Source organism: Arvicanthis niloticus, chromosome 12 (genome assembly GCF_011762505.2).
Source record: "Arvicanthis niloticus isolate mArvNil1 chromosome 12, mArvNil1.pat.X, whole genome shotgun sequence".
Lineage (NCBI taxonomy): Eukaryota > Metazoa > Chordata > Mammalia > Rodentia > Muridae > Arvicanthis > Arvicanthis niloticus.
The window spans coordinates 30,874,599-30,890,547 of record NC_047669.1 but is presented as its reverse complement, the minus strand read 5'-3'; positions in this window follow the sequence as shown (position 1 = coordinate 30,890,547).

Sequence of the window (15,949 nt, the reverse complement as noted above, 5' to 3'; positions counted from 1 at the left end):
ATGATTATCTAGGCTTTGCAAAAAGAAGAAGTAAGGGTCGTGGCAAATGTTTCGAGTTTTAAATGTTCCCTATCAAGAAAAGGAAGTAGATAAGATCTTTTTCAAACCAGTGTTGCTATATTTTACTTGGCTGAACGTAATACAACTAAACCCATGAGAACTAATGTCCTGCTTCTACCCATTTTTTCCTGAGAGTAAACAGAACACTTGTAACTGAGCTCATGATGGAGGCGATAGCAACTTTGGTGAGAATGGACCTAGAATGAGGTAGAACCATGGTGGACCTAGAAACTTCAGAACATCAGAAGCAGTGGCAGAGGAACCACAAGCAGCTGTGCCGTCTTCAAATGGAAGTCACTCTTTTATTATATGTTGCTTTTATTTTTTTGAGAGTATAGTATAATTACATCATTCTCCCCTTCCTTTCTGCTCTCTAACCCAGTGGTTCTCAACCTTCCTAATGTTGCAACCTTTTAATACAGTTCCTCAAATCAGGGCAACTGCCAACCATGGATTCTTTTTTCTTGCTACTTCATAACTGTAATTTTGCTAAAGTTATGAATTATAATGTAAATATCCATGGTTGTCAATGGTCTTAGGGATGTTGTGAAAGGAACATTCAACCCCCAAAGAGGTCATGACCTACAGGTTAAGAACTGGTGCTCTAACCTCGCCCATTCTCTCTGCCACTCTTTCAAATCCATAGCCTCTTGCTCTTTATTATTGTATATGTGTATACACATAACAAATATTTAACATACATAAAACATATATATGTACACACACATTTTATATATATATATATATATATATATATATATATATATATATATATATAATTCTCAGTCTGTATAATATATTTGTATGTAGATTTTCAGGGCTGACCAGTTGGTATTGGATAATCAACTAGTGTGCTCTTCTTTAGAAAAGACTATTTCTCCCACACTCAGAATTCCTCAGCGGCCTGAAATTCTCTGTCTACGGTTGAGGCCTCCTAGGCTTTCCCCCCTCTCTTGTTCAGGCTGTGTTGAGGCAGGAAAGTCACTTTCTTTTTTGCTTTTCCTTTTTGCTTTACTTCCCCACCTCCACCCCTTTTTTTGTTTGTTTGTTTTGTTTTTGGTTTGGTTTGGGGTTTTTTTGTTTTTTGTTTTTTGGTGGTTTTTTTTTTTTGTTTGTTTGTTTGTTTGTTTTGGTTTTTGAGACAGGGTTTCTCTGTGTAGTCCTGGCTGTCCTGGAACTCACTCTGTAGACTAGGCTGGCCTCAAACTCAGAAATCCACCTGCCTCTGCCTCCCAAGTGCTGGGATTAAAGACGTGTGCCACCACTGCCTGGGTTTTCTTCCCCTTTTATTGAAGATATTTTTCCTCACATAATATATATCATAATTATGATTTTCCTTCTATCTATTCCTCCCAATTCCTCCCCAACTCCCCTTCCATCCAGATCCATCCCATTTCTGTCTCTCATTAGAACACAAGCAGGCTTCTAAAGGACAATAATAAAATATAATATAATAAGACAAAACCAAAACTACCATACTGGAATAGAACAAAATAAGCAAAAAAAAAAAAAAAAAAAAAAAAAATAGCCAAAGAAAAGGCACAAGAAACAGATAGAGAACAGAGATCAAGTCATTCACATGTTCAGGAATCCCATAGAAACACTAAACTGGAAATCATGATGTGTACACAAAGGGCCTTGTCTTAATTAGGGCTTCTATTGCTGTGATGAAACACCATGACCAAAAGCAAGTTAGGGAGGAAAGGGTTTATTTAGCTTATACTTTATAATCTATCATTGGAGGAAGTCAGAACAGGAGCCCAAGCGGGGCTAGAATCCAGAAGTAGGAGCTGATGTGGAGGCCAGGGAGGAATGTTGCTTACTAGCTTCCTTCCCCTGTCTTGCTCAGCCTGACTTCTTATAGAACCCAGGACTACTATCCCAGGGATGGCACCACCAAAAGGGGCTGGGCCCTTCCTCGCCGATCACAAATTGAGAAAATGCTGTACAGCCTGATCTCATGGAGGTGTTTCCTTAAGGGAGGCTCCTTTCTCTGTGGAGACTCTAGTTTGTGTCAAGTTTACACACAAAACCAGCCAGTACAACTGAACCCTTATCAATTTCACACACACACATACACACACACACACCACAAAACAAAGTCACAACCCTTTCTTTCTTATTCATCCCCAGTATCTAAATAACTTTTAAAGTCCCATAGTCTTTACAATTTCAAACATATTAAAATTTCAGGCCCTTTAAAATATCCAAAATCTTTTATAATTCCAAGTCTCTTAACTGTGGGTCTCGGTAAAATATTTTCTTACTTCAAGAGGGAAAAAAATCAGGGCACTGTCACAATTAAGTCAAAGTAAAATCAAACTCCAACCGCCCAATTTTTGGAATCCATTCATAATCTTCTGAACTCCTCCAAAAGGCTTGGGTCACTTCTCCAGCCCTGCCCTCTGTAACATGGTTGTCTTCTAAGATCTAGCTGCCTCCACTCCACTGCTACTGCTGTTTTTGGTGGTCATCCAATAATACTGGCATCTCCAAAATGCTGGGGTCTTCCGCTGCAACCAGGCTGCACTTTCACAAATAGCTTCTCATAGGATCTCTTTATAGGATCTCATAGGATCAATTTCTCTGCATGACCTCTTGAGTCCTGGGTCTTCAACTGCCACTGAGGCTGCATCTTCACTAATGGTCTCTCCTGGCCTCTCAGAATGTCAAACGTCAGCTGGTCTCCATGATCCCTTCATGTCCTCAAAATCAGTGCCATCTGTGTGACTCTTACACAGTGCCAAGTCCAGCTGCCAACACAAGGTAAACTGTCTCTGGAACACAGCTTCTTTGTGCTCTCAAAAAACACTTTCTGGAAGATTTTTACCTAAGTGATGCTGGCCTTTTCTTAATCACCGTAATTTCTTTTTTTAAGGTTTAAAGTTTTTTTTTATTAGATATTTTATTTACACTTCAGATGCCATCCCCTTTCCCCATCCCCCCCTCTTAGAAAACCCCTATCCCATGCCCCCTTTTCCTTTTTGCATTTATACATTTTTAAAAATGTTAATCATAGGCTTTATAAGTTTGTTATTGTTCAATCAGAGGTGTAACCCAGTACCCAACTTAGATATAACCACTATCTTTGACTGGTGGAGATACATGAATATCTGCCTCCCTGTCTCCCCCCTCTTTCTCTCTTTCATCACCTAGCTTCTCCTATCCTTCTCCTCCTCTTCTTACTCCATCTCTTCCTCTCAGTACTCCTCCCACCTTAGATCCTCCTACATATCACCCTTCCTGTTAAAATGAAACTTTTCTCTCAAAATACAATTAGAGCATAATTATGCCAATTTGTACCAGTGAGGTACAAGATAGTCTTAATACTCAGTCCATCCTTTTGTTGACTAACCAGCACCTCTGTCGTCTATCCTAACTGAAACATTTAGTTCTGAACCTGGCTTTAGAATGAATGTCAGCTGACGACCATCCACTCAAATCTTTTCTCTCAAAGTAAATAGTCAGGATTAATCATCATAATTTCTTAGCTCCAGCTAACAAGCATCAATTGTTCCAGTAATCTGAAAGTTTCACTTTAGTAGTTCTGGTATCTTGTTAATCACAGCCGATTCATCAGCCCCAGCAAACAAGAACCACAGAATCTTAAATCAAAATAGCAATGGCCCTAAAAGACTCTTTTATCTTCCCTCTGAAACTTCTCAAGCCAGGCTTCCATCTTCTGCACTGCTCTCAACAATCTTATCTTCCAAGCTCCTACAGACCATCCCACTGAGCCCCTACCACTCAATGACTCTTCTAGTCCAACATCCTAAAGTCTCTCCACAATATGCTTTTTTTTCAAAACAAAGAAAGGAAGAAGTGTCTTGAGATAACATCATGAGACAAAGAACCTCCAAGAAATGCCATTGAGTTCATTTTCCATTGCCCATGTACTGCTGGACATGTAGCCTACCCGACCCTTAAGGGTACTTTGTTTCCCCAGTGAGAATCCCTTGGGAAAAAAAAAAAACTATTTTCATTTGCAAAGGGTTATCAATTGGAGAAAGCTTCTGGATTAGGAGTGGAGTTGTGTCCATTCTCTTTTCAAGTCTAGGGCCCCATATAGGCCCCGTGCATGCTGCTCTGTCTCTTTTAATTCAAATGTGCATCGATCATGTTGATTGAGATTTAGAGAGCCCTGTTTTCTTGGTGTCCCATCTCATGCAGTGGGCCCTATGTCAAATCTGATATTGGTCGGCTACTCCCACAGCTTTGTGCCATCATTGCCCCAGAATATCTTGCAAGCAGGATAAATTGTACATTAAAAAGTTTGTGGCTGTTGGTACCTGAAAGTTTGGATTCCCTAGTGTTGGGGAATTGCAAGAGCAGGGAGGCGGGAATGAGAGGATGGTGGGAGCACACCCTCATAGTAATTGGAGGGGGGAATGGGGTAAGGGGTTAGGCATCAGTGGAAGTGGAGGGCCTAGGTGCCTGAAAGTTTGGATTCCCTGATGTTGGGGAATTTGAGAGCAGGAAGGTGAAAATAGGAGGATGGTGAGAGTACACCCTCATAGAAACTCCCAGAATTACATGGATTAGACATGATAGAGGCAGGCCACCAGAAGACTAGATTCCAGAATTCAAACAAACAATTATCTTGATACTAAAATTTGTTTTGAGAATTGTATATTGCAGAATAGATAGCCTTCATATATCTACTCATCAGGCAAGCTGAGCAGACCTGCTTGAACCTCTGATGTCCTGGAATTCCAGCTGGATTCAGTGAAGACACAGTGTCAGAGGCTTATCAATTTACTCTTCCCCCAACCCCTCTTCTAATATCTCAACACCCATAATCAGCTTGAAGAAGTTAATGAAGAGTTGGTGCCCCTATTCCCTGGGCTTGGAGACTGAGGTGGTTAATATTGGGCTGTCTTTCTAGGGAAAAGTAGTGGTTTTGTTGGAACAGGGAGGATTAGCTAGGACTTACTGCATAGCCATAACCTACTGGTAGAAATATGTATAATTGTTATTAAGATGAAGTTATAATTTCTTAAATGGTATAAAATTTACTTTGATTTCAAATTTAAGATTTTCATTGGTATGAGCTTCTTATTAATATAAAAGTAAGATGAATATTGTTACTATCATAAGCATTGTGCCAGTATAACACATTTAGGAATACAAGGCTTAGACCTGTTGGGGACCGCACTAGCCCCAAGTTGGGGCGGCCAAAATAAATGTTGCAGCCCAGGCAAAATGTTGAGGCCTGGGCCGACCCACGTTTGGGCGGCCACTGTATCCCGGCCCAAGCTGCTGCTTCGGTCTGCAGGTCGGGTTTCAGCAAGAGCGAGGGTGAGGGCAGATTCTACCTAATGTCTGATGTGTATGAATCTCTCTCTCTAGTCTGATGTCTGGTTGTCTTCTATAGTCTCCCTAATGTCTGAATCCTACTGTCTGCCTCTGCATTTTATATGTCTTACTTCTAAGCCATGCCTCTAAGTTACACCTTCAATCATGCCCTTAGGTCTTGTCTCTAACTCTGATCTCTATACTTCTAAGTCACACACCTTTAATCTCAAGCACCTTTAATCTCAAGGTATGTAAACCAAGATTATCGGAGTGTTCTCAGCTGTTGTAGGCTATTGTGATTCAAGTCTCATGTCAGGGTATATGGCTCAAAATAGCTGCAAAGCTGATAGCCGCTTTCTGCTAAAAGTCGGCCCCCAACATAGACCCAGTCCTTCTTTAACTTTTTTTAACTTATTTGAGATGGTTAGACTGTGAGTTAAGGGCCTGTAGCAAATTCATGGCTTTGAGTTTATTGTTAGGGTGTTTTCTATATTTTCTTTAGAAATAGCTGAGAGGAGTTAACAGACAACAGTCCAGATTGCCTTACATAAATAGTTGGTTTTCAAAACATCAGGAATCAACAGAATTGACGTTACAAACATTTCTGTATTAGTGTTCATTTTGATTAGAGACCTGTCTGCTCCTGACAGCTTCCTGTCTTGGATTCTAAGAAAAAATTGAGCATCTTTGGAGTTATTCCAATTGTGGTGAGACAGCCACTAGACAAGAATTGCCTCTTTCCATCTACAGACAAATTACTGTCCAGAAAAGAACACACTTGCAGAATAGTTGACTAATTATATCTGCCAAGACAGAGTAATCAGCCCTTAATAATTCTGCATCACTAGGTCTGTCAGATGATTCTGGGCCAGAAGGCTGAAGATCGGTTGCTCCAAAGTTCTGTAGTATAGGGACTGTCCAGGTGTTCACTGGTCTCTATAAATTGGCTATGTTTTAGAAGCTATGCTTTGTGCTTCCCATAATTTCAGTTAATTAAGTCATTCTGGATTTCTGACGGGGTTGAAAACTTATAGTCTCATAGCCAATCCTTGCTATTTACTTTGAGAGAAAAGATTTGAGAGGATGGTTTTCAGCTGCCATTCATTCTAAAACCAAGAAAAAAAAGCCAGGTTGAGAACTAAGTCTTTTATTTAGGAGAAATGACAGAGGTTCTGCTTAGTCAACAAAATGATGAACTGGATATTAGGTCTATCTTGCACCATACTGACATAAATTGGTATAGTTATGCTCTAACTGTATTTTGAGAGAAAAGTTTTATTTTAACAGGAAGGGTGATATGTAGAAGGAGCTAAGGTGGGAGGAGTATGGAGAGGAGGAGGTGAAGGAGAGGAGGAGCTAGGTGATGAAAGAGAAAGAGAGAGGGGGGCCAGACATGGAGGCAGATGTTCACATGTCTCCACCAGTCAAAGATAGTTGATATATCTAGGTTGGGTATTAGGTTACACTTCTGATTGATATTGAGCATTACCAAATTTATAAAGCCATTGGTTAACATTTTAAAAATTGTATAAAAACAAAAAGGAGAAGGGGGTATGGGATAGGGGTTTTCTATGGAGGGGAAATGGGGAAAGGGGATGGCATCTGAACTGTAAATAAAATATTCAATAAAAATAAATTTAAAAAAAAAAGTTCATGGCTGGATTTGGTGCTTATGTTCCTGTGCTTTTGGCAGAATGCAGAGTGCCTCCCTGTACCAAAGATGCTAGCATGTACTGGTATAGGCTGTACGTAGGCACTAACTTAACTCGTCCATGTTCGATGAGTTGTGTGGATATTGTCTTCAGCAGTGGGCCCTTGCTGTCAGTTTGTGGAGAGCAATCTATAGTCTTGACAACATCTTTGTTTGGAGTTCCCATGGGGCCCCTTTGGCCAGCAACTCAATTAAATGTAACCCGTTCGTGGTACTGAAACTTCATTTGGTGACAAGAGTTGTCCAGTTGGGGCTCTGTCCCCTGTTATTGGCAATTTCATTTAGTTTACTTTCATACATGTATATATTTTAAGAAACTTCTGCTGTATTAGGTTTCTATACTACCCCACAAACAGCCCTTAAATTTAGCCGTCTCTCCCAGTATTCCCTCCTCTTCTTCCTCCTTCATCCCTCTGCTCCTCATTTAATCCTCCCATTCCAGCTCCCCCTCATCCATCCATAACTATTCTATTTCCATTTTCTAGGGAGATCTGTCAGCCCCCACCCAGTCCCTTATTACCTAACCTCTATGGTTCTATAAATTACCGCTTTCTTAAAACTAGCATCTCCTGGTGCATAGAGTGCCTTGGTAAATACTTTTGGAAGAAGAAGTATGGGTTTAGCTCACAGTTCCCAAGCACCAAAACTTGTCACTGAGCTTAGCTTTTGTGGAGAGCCTCAGAGCCCGTAGCATGCTAGAGAGACAGGTCTTTTGGCCAGAAAGGTAGAAAGACAAAGAAGAAAGAGTTTTAAAAAGCTGAACTTATTTTATGACAGCTCATTCTGTGGTAACCAGTCTAGTACCCCAGAACCTAACTTATCTCTGTAACCTGTTAACTTTTTCCAAGAGTCATTGTAATTGGCTCTCACTAATTAGTATGTAATAGTGTTTACATACTAACGTGTATATGCTTCTATGGTATTCTCTTCATTATCTCTCTGTCCTTACCAGGCCTGGGCTTTATACTCCCGAGACTCTAGTGAAACTGTAGATGTATACCCACATATAACGTATCTAGGTGTTTTAAAGTTACAAATAAGAATGATAATTTGTTAAATAAAATTTGTTTTGGGTTGCAAGATGTCTCAGAGGTTGAAGGTGCTTGCTGTTAGCTAATGCTTACAAACCTAAATTGGATCCCCTCAGCCCTTGTGGTAGAAGAAGTGACTCCCAAAAGGTGTCCTCGAACCTCTACATGTGGGCCAAGGTACAAACATACATGCACATGCCAAACACACACTATAAACAAATAAGTTAATTCAAAATGTTTAAATATGTCCCACCCCTTTTATCATGTATAACTTTCATTTTTTAAGCAAATCTATTATAAGACTAAGTCTTAGGATAAACATCAAAGATGTTGCTATTAAATGTCTGGGTAATATCTTGATGGCTCCTCTATGTTTGGAAGAATCCTAAAGCATGTGATTCATGAGCCTTCAAAAAAAGATTATGCTATAAAGTGTTCACTTCGGTCACCTTGACTACTGGTCTTCCCTAAGCTTGTCTCTGATTGTTGTGTATGCGTTGGCTGATTTTGCGTGACACTTTGACTGGGCTGGGGATGCCCAGATGACAGTAAAAATATTAGTTATTGGTGTGCATGTAAGAATGTTTCTGAAAGTGGTTAGTATAAGAGTTGATAGAATAAATGAAGAAACCCATACCCTTGTGGTTGCATATGCTATCATACTATCAGGAAATCCCCTAGCATCCCTAGCACACACATTATGCCTTTTAGAGTAAGCATATTTCCCCCTCCCTCCCTCACTCCTTCCCTCCCTCTCTCCCTTTAGTAACTGATGGTTCAGCTCATGGAAGAGGGTAAGAAAGTCAAAGGAAATGGGAATGCTCCGTAACCCAGCAGCATCCGATTCCAGCTTAAGACATAATCAGCCAAGGATCTGCTAAACAGGAGCTGTATAGAGTGTGGGGGAGCCAGGAACAGGGAGGGAGTGAGAACAGAACCTGGGGCCATCTGACTAGTTAGGCAAGCACTCTGCCACTGTACCACTCCCTAGCCTGAGACAATGACTTTGATCAGAATTTCCTAGACACGTAGAATTCTGGATTTCATGCATTTTATTAAAATGATAGGGCAAGTCTATCCAGTTTTTCTCAAACATTTCCAAAGAAATTGTTTGTATTTAAAGCAGAACCTATAATATAAGCATATAATATGTAAATATATATGGCATAAATACAAATGAGAAAATTATCACTTTTCACTTCTCGATGTTTTTCTTTTAGGTCTGTGTGTAGAAAGAAGTGTGATGGAACTAAACGGCGACATCCAACAAAATCACATCATGCAACAAGTCTCCCATGGGACATTTATTAAGAGTGAGGGGTAAGGGGTCACAGAGGGTAAGGGGCCACAGAGGGTAAGGGGTCACAGAGGGTAAGGGGTCACAGAGGGTAAGGGGCCACAGAGGCTGCCTCTGGGTGGATGAAGGGGAAAGGGAGTGGGAGAAAAGAGGCCTTGTATAAGGGCTATGATGCATGCGCAGGAGGACATGAGAGAGGCGACAATAGGATTGTGTCTGTTGTCTCTGGCAGCTAGTGATGACAAATTCTGTTGTCATTGGTCCCTTGAAGCTCACCATGGAGATGTTTGTTGGTTCCATTGTCACCAAGCCCCTAGAGCTGGCCACAGGGATGCTGGAAGACCAACAAAGCCAACCTAGTTGGGCAGAAGCCGGAGGCCAGTTTATTGTAAGACTGGCCCTGAACTGCTTCTGATTGCTGGACTGGAGAACATGCCCCTCACTTTAAGTGGCTTTCTGTACTTGCTCTGTCTGTACAGTGTGGACTATAGAAATCTTTCTGTAATCACAGCAAGTGATAGTTTTGGAGCCTTCAGTCAGTCCTATTGTGTTTGAGCTTGTGGTGAGGCAGCATGTCTCTGGCAGGAGGGGCTGGTAGGGGAAAAACTGCCCACCTCATGGGAAACTAAAGAGAGAGATGATGAGATTAAACTTCCAACATCCCTTCTGAGGGTTTATATACCCAGTGATCTAGGTCAGTGGCTCTCAGCCTTCCATTTGCTACAACCCTTTAATACAGTTTCTCGTGTTGTGTTGACCCCCAACCATAAAATTATTTTATTACTACTTCATAACTGCAATTTTGCTACTGTTATAAATTGTAATATAAATATCTGTGTTTTCTGATGGTCTTAGGTGACCCCTATGACCTAAAGGGGTCATGGCACACAGGTTGAGAACCTCTGAGAGACTTCCCACAAAACTTTGCCTCTTAAAGTTTTCGGAACCAATTAACAGCAATAGTATGACTTTTTAAGAGACTGGCCAAGTCTTTTACCCGAGTCTTTTGGGAGCCGCTAAGATAAAAACTATAGCAATACTGAGTGGGGCGTGGTGGTGCATGCCTTAAATCCTAACATTTAGGAGGCAGAGACAAGTAGATCTCTGTTTGAAGCCAACATAGTCTACATAGTGAGTTCCAGGACAACTGGGATTAAATAGTGATACTATGATCTCAAAAACAAGACAACAACAATAGTAATACTGGATACCTGATTATCTTCCGAGGACCTGAAACTTAAGAAAATATAGTAAGTTGCACAACTATAAGATAGATACATGGCCAGCCCTAAGTACAAACCCCAGAGTCCCAGGCTGCTGCAAGCTCTCCATGTGCTCAGCAATCGCACATTATAATTCATTGCTGGTAGACGTGAATGCAGCCTGTGCTATGGGAGAGAATGCTGAGAAGCTTGAGCCTACTTTCTCAAAGCTTCAACCTGCCTCTGTTCCTTTCATTTGCATCCTCTGACTGTGACACAATCTAGCCACAAAGACAACTATATACTGAGTTTTGTGAATCTTCCTATTACATCAGCAAATGTGGAGGCTAGGCTTAGAGATACCTGACAAAAACCTGTGAATGACTTTAAAACTGGAACATGTATATCTGCCTGTGGTATGTTGCTCCGTTTCTTCAGTGTGTCAAAGAATGTGCTGTTCATATCAGTAAAGCAATGAAATGTGGTTTAGAGATTCTATTACTTTTCTGTTGTTGTGATGAGACACCATGGCCAAAGTGACTTAGAGAAGAAAGAATGTATTGCAGACTTACAATTTCAGAAGTTGGAGTCTATAGCCATCATGGCAGACAGCATGGCAGCAGGCAGACAGATATGGCATTGGAGCAATAGTGTGACACAGAAAGATAACTGGGAATTGCATTGGCTTTTGAAACCTCATAGTCCACCCACTGTGGCACTCCTCCAACAATGCCATACCTCCTAATCCTTCCCAAAGAGTTCCACCAACTGGGGACCAAGTACTCAAATATCTGAGCCTGTGGGTGCCATTCTCATTCAAACCTCTACAGAAGTCTATTGCCAAGGATTGTCCACCAAAAAAACCTTTGCCTAAAGTGTAATACAGTTTAGAATGTTAAGGAATTCATTACTTGGAACAGGAATTTTTTTCAACCACACACACACACGCCTTTTACTGATACAAAAGCAAAGACTATTAGAATGAATATACACAATTAACAATGGGAAAATATTATCTAAAGCACCTTGTCCTCTATTGATTGAAAAAAAAATCTTGATGGAAACTAATTTTTATTTTTTCCATAACCCAAATCATTCTAAGAACTCACCTCCTACACACCTAGTGTTTAATATTTAATCTCCAGATCTCTTTAGAGAAATTTGTCAGCATGGCAGATACCATCTTAAAGGAAGCTCAAAAAGACTTCGTAGAGAGAATAAAGAACAACAAAAACAACACACAATTCTTTGGAGACATTCTCTAAAGAAACATTACTGAGCTACATGAAGTTAATAGATACATATAGATAAATATAAATGAAATTCAATGATTTGATGAACTACCCAAGACGGTCATGGAAAATAAGTCTGTTATTTCTTCAAGATGAGAATATAGCGACTCTCACATATAATAACCTGTACCCATTGAATAGGTTAGGTAGTAAGTCATGCAACATGTTGCAGGTATTGGAGTCACAAACCTGTGTCAATGGGAGCTATAGCTAACATAATTGTTTAATAGGAGAGTAGCACAAAGAATTTAAAATATAAGTAAAGAAAATTTTATTGCCCTGGAGAGAGAGCCCAGTGGTTAAAGAGCACTTGCTGGACATCCAAAGAACCTGGATTTGGTTCTCAGCACCCAAGTTAAGACATCCACAATTTTCTATAACTCCAATTCCAGAGGACCCAATACTCTCTTCTGATCTCTGCTGAGATCCATATGTACATCACACACACACACACACACTCATGCAAAAATAAAGATAAATTTAAAACTTAATTTATTCTGACAGTTGTTATTACTATTCAGGTAATTTGTGTATGGGAGTTTCTCCATGTCACTCCCCATATAATACCCTCTTCAACCCCACTATTACCTTCCCAATGCAAGCCATCTTAATTTTAATATGACCAAGCCTTTTTCATAAGTGATCCTTGGTACTCAAATCATCTCCTTTTCTAGAAAGCATTCAATAATGTTTTTAAAACAGGCTCTATTTATTCCAGGCTGGTCTCAAGGTAAAAATGGCCTCTAAGTTCTAGTCCTCCTCCCTCCACCTCCCAAATGCTACCATTCCGTATACCAGCACCATGCTTAGTGTTTTCACAAGTACATTGTAATTACTGTTGTAAAGAAGGGGAAAGTGAAGATAAGAAAGGATCTTTTGTAAAAACAAACATTGAATACTAATCCATTACCTTTCCCAATATCCAAAAGCAAGTTTTCCCAGTGTCTCTAACCTGACTTCTATCCAGGTATTCAAAGTATGTCATGTCTAAACTAGATAAGAGTTGATCTCTGTGCTCTCTTGCTCTTGCCTTCTTGCTCCCTTGCTCCAGCTCTGTCCTCTCACTCTTTCTCTCCTCTGTCCCCATTCCCCTCCCCCTCCACCCCTCTCTCCACATGCTCATGGCCAACCTCTACCTCTACTTCCTCTCTCTCTCTCTCTCTCTCTCTCTCTCTCTCTCTCTCTCTCATCTCTATCTCTATCTCTACTACCCTCTAAACTCTCCTCCCTATTTCCCATGTCCTGAATAAACTCTATTCTATACTATAAAAAGAAAAGAAAAAAAGTTGATCTCTGTGAGTTCTGAACTTACGGACTCTGATATACATGATCCTGTGTTTCTGCCTCAGCCTTACAGTGCTTTCCTTCTTCTTGGATTAGATGGAATCCCTAAACTTGATACCCACTGGATTTACATGCTCAGGATCACTTGGAACCAAACAGCCAGTCATTTCAGAGACAGACAACAATAGAAAACTAACTGTGATGATCTGTAAGAAAGTAAAAATCTCTTCACTGATCTGCCAACCTTCTTCCTGTCCTTAACAGCCAAGCCTGGCAGAATGTAGTCACAGCAGTTCAGTCACTTGACTCTTAGTAAAAAATCTTAGCATTAAATGTGGGTGTGGTGGTACATCCATCACTCAGAAGGCTGGGACAGGATGATCACAAATTTGAGGCCGGTCTGACCTGTGCAATAGACTCTGTCTCAAGAGCAAACCAAACCAAACAAGCAAATACCTCTAAGGATTATATGCAAAGTATGTAATACCTGCCTACCTCACACAAAATTTTTATGTGTTAACTCTGTGGTGAACTACTTCTTCAGTTCTCAAAAATCAAAGCCACTTTTTCTGAAGGATAACCACAAACCATCCAGCTAGTAAAGAAACAAGGCATGTAATATCTGGAAGGAAGCAGTACAAACAAGCATACGCAGCAACGCAGGGGTACATATGCTTCTTGCACTAGTGGAAGAACTTTGACTATTCTTGGAGACTAAAAAGTGCTGGAGATTTTCACTTACATTTTAATAGGATAATTTAACATGTTTGTTATCATGTTGGGGATATACCTAAAGTACTAACAAGCAATGATACACAAGATATTGAAAGCTATAGAAATTATCTAGGTTAGAGATAGTGGGGACACGATGTTAATGTTAGGGTCTGAAAATCGCCAAAGAATGATACCCCAGACTCAAATAATATGCAACAGCAAAGAGCATTTATTCAGCAGAATTCAACATGCAAGAGTCTCCCCATTTAAGAATGGGGACCCCAGTGTGTGCTCTACACAGTGTGCTCTGCAGCCTGTTAAGGTGAGAGTGTCTTTTATCTTTTTTTTTCTTGATTTGTTGGCTGTATCTCCAGGAATATGAGTCCTTTATGATTGGTTGGCTCTGGGAACTTTCCAGGGTGGTAAGGAATCCTTGGATTGCCTGTCTGCAGCTGTGGTTGGATGACCACGGGTTACTAGATCTGGGTTCTCATTTCTGGGAAACAGAAACAGTTTCCCAAAAGAAACAGTCTCCCAAACTGCCAGTTTACAGCCTGTCATGGAATTAGCCTGGCTCTGGCTAACTCAGTCCTTTCACTAACAGTGGATATGTCATAAATTTAGGGTGAGTTGAAGATTTAAATAAGCAAGATGGCTAACGGATTAAGTGTGGGATATACAGAAAGAAATCAAGATTTGCCCTCAAGAAAGTCTAGAAAATTTGACTGGACCCACTGAAAGGGTACAGTTGTTATTTACTGTGATGGGAATGAATGCAACCACAACAAACAGGGAAGGACAGACATTAGGAACTCCATTTTGGACATTGTTACATTGTGCATACACCCTATGTCTTTCTAGTTTATATTGTGTTTCCTCAATGGGGCTAAACCTGCTCTCATTCTTAGCCCAGACAAACTTCTGATGTCGGAAGCTAGATTCTGAATCCTAATATCTCCCTCATGGTGACAAAACACCAGGAACCAAGATGATGTCAGCCAGGTTTAGAGCTGTAACTGAAACCCTATTGCAAGATCTCATTTACCAAATGTGATCCTCTCCAATACTGACTTTTGGCGTGATGTTCCTGAATTTTCACAATTATCTGCACTCTTTATAACTCCTGTGGCAACTCTAAGGGGGTTAGTTCTCTTAACCCACCAGTCTAGTTTTCTACCCTTTCACTTAGTAGGTCTGTTATACATGTCTCATCTTTGATCTTCTGCCTACACTAGAGATTAGGGAAGAGTTTGATCACAAGTGTCTATGGAAAACACAGCACATGTTGACTCTAAAGTTTATGCGTCTGGCAGACGCAGGTGTTTTTTAAAAAAATAATGGAGTGACAGAGCCTGGAATGATTAAATGGTTGTAGTGGTTTGAATGAGAATGGTCCACATGAGCCCATATATTTGAATACTTGCTCCCCAGTTTGGGGAACTGTTTGGAAAAGATTGGAAGGTGGAGCCTTGTAGGATTTGAAGGTGTGGCTGTGTTGGGGGGGGGGGGTCGGTCGTGCATTTTGCGGCTTCAAAGGCCTCCTGTTGTTCCCAATTCTCTCTATTTCTGGTTTATGAATCTTTGTCAGTTCTCAACTGCAGCACCAATGCTGTGCCTGCCAGAGAGACACAGTCCCTTCTCTGAAAACGAGTTGCTATTCCAACCACATTTCTCACCAGCTCATTTAATTTTGCAAACGTGTTTTTCTCGGTGATGTGAACCTATGATAAATGTCAATCAGCGATAAAACGACCGGAAACTAGACCAAAAAAACGGACTTGGAATCCACTAGAGTTTGTCACTATGGCTCCTTCCCTTGAGACTCAAAGATCACAGGACAAGGTAGGTTTTTCGCATCTGGAAACCGCTGAAGACCAGAACACACAAATCTGATACATAGTTGGTAAAGCCAAGGTGTTAAAAAAAAAAAAAAAAAAAAATCAGTGGGTTTTCCCCTTTCTGTCTGGAGATGGTGAGAATCTGAGCAGGCGAGAAGGCCCAAGAAAACTACAATTCCCAGCAGGCGCCGCGGCAGTGAGCGTACTCTCTTGCGCTGTCCAGAC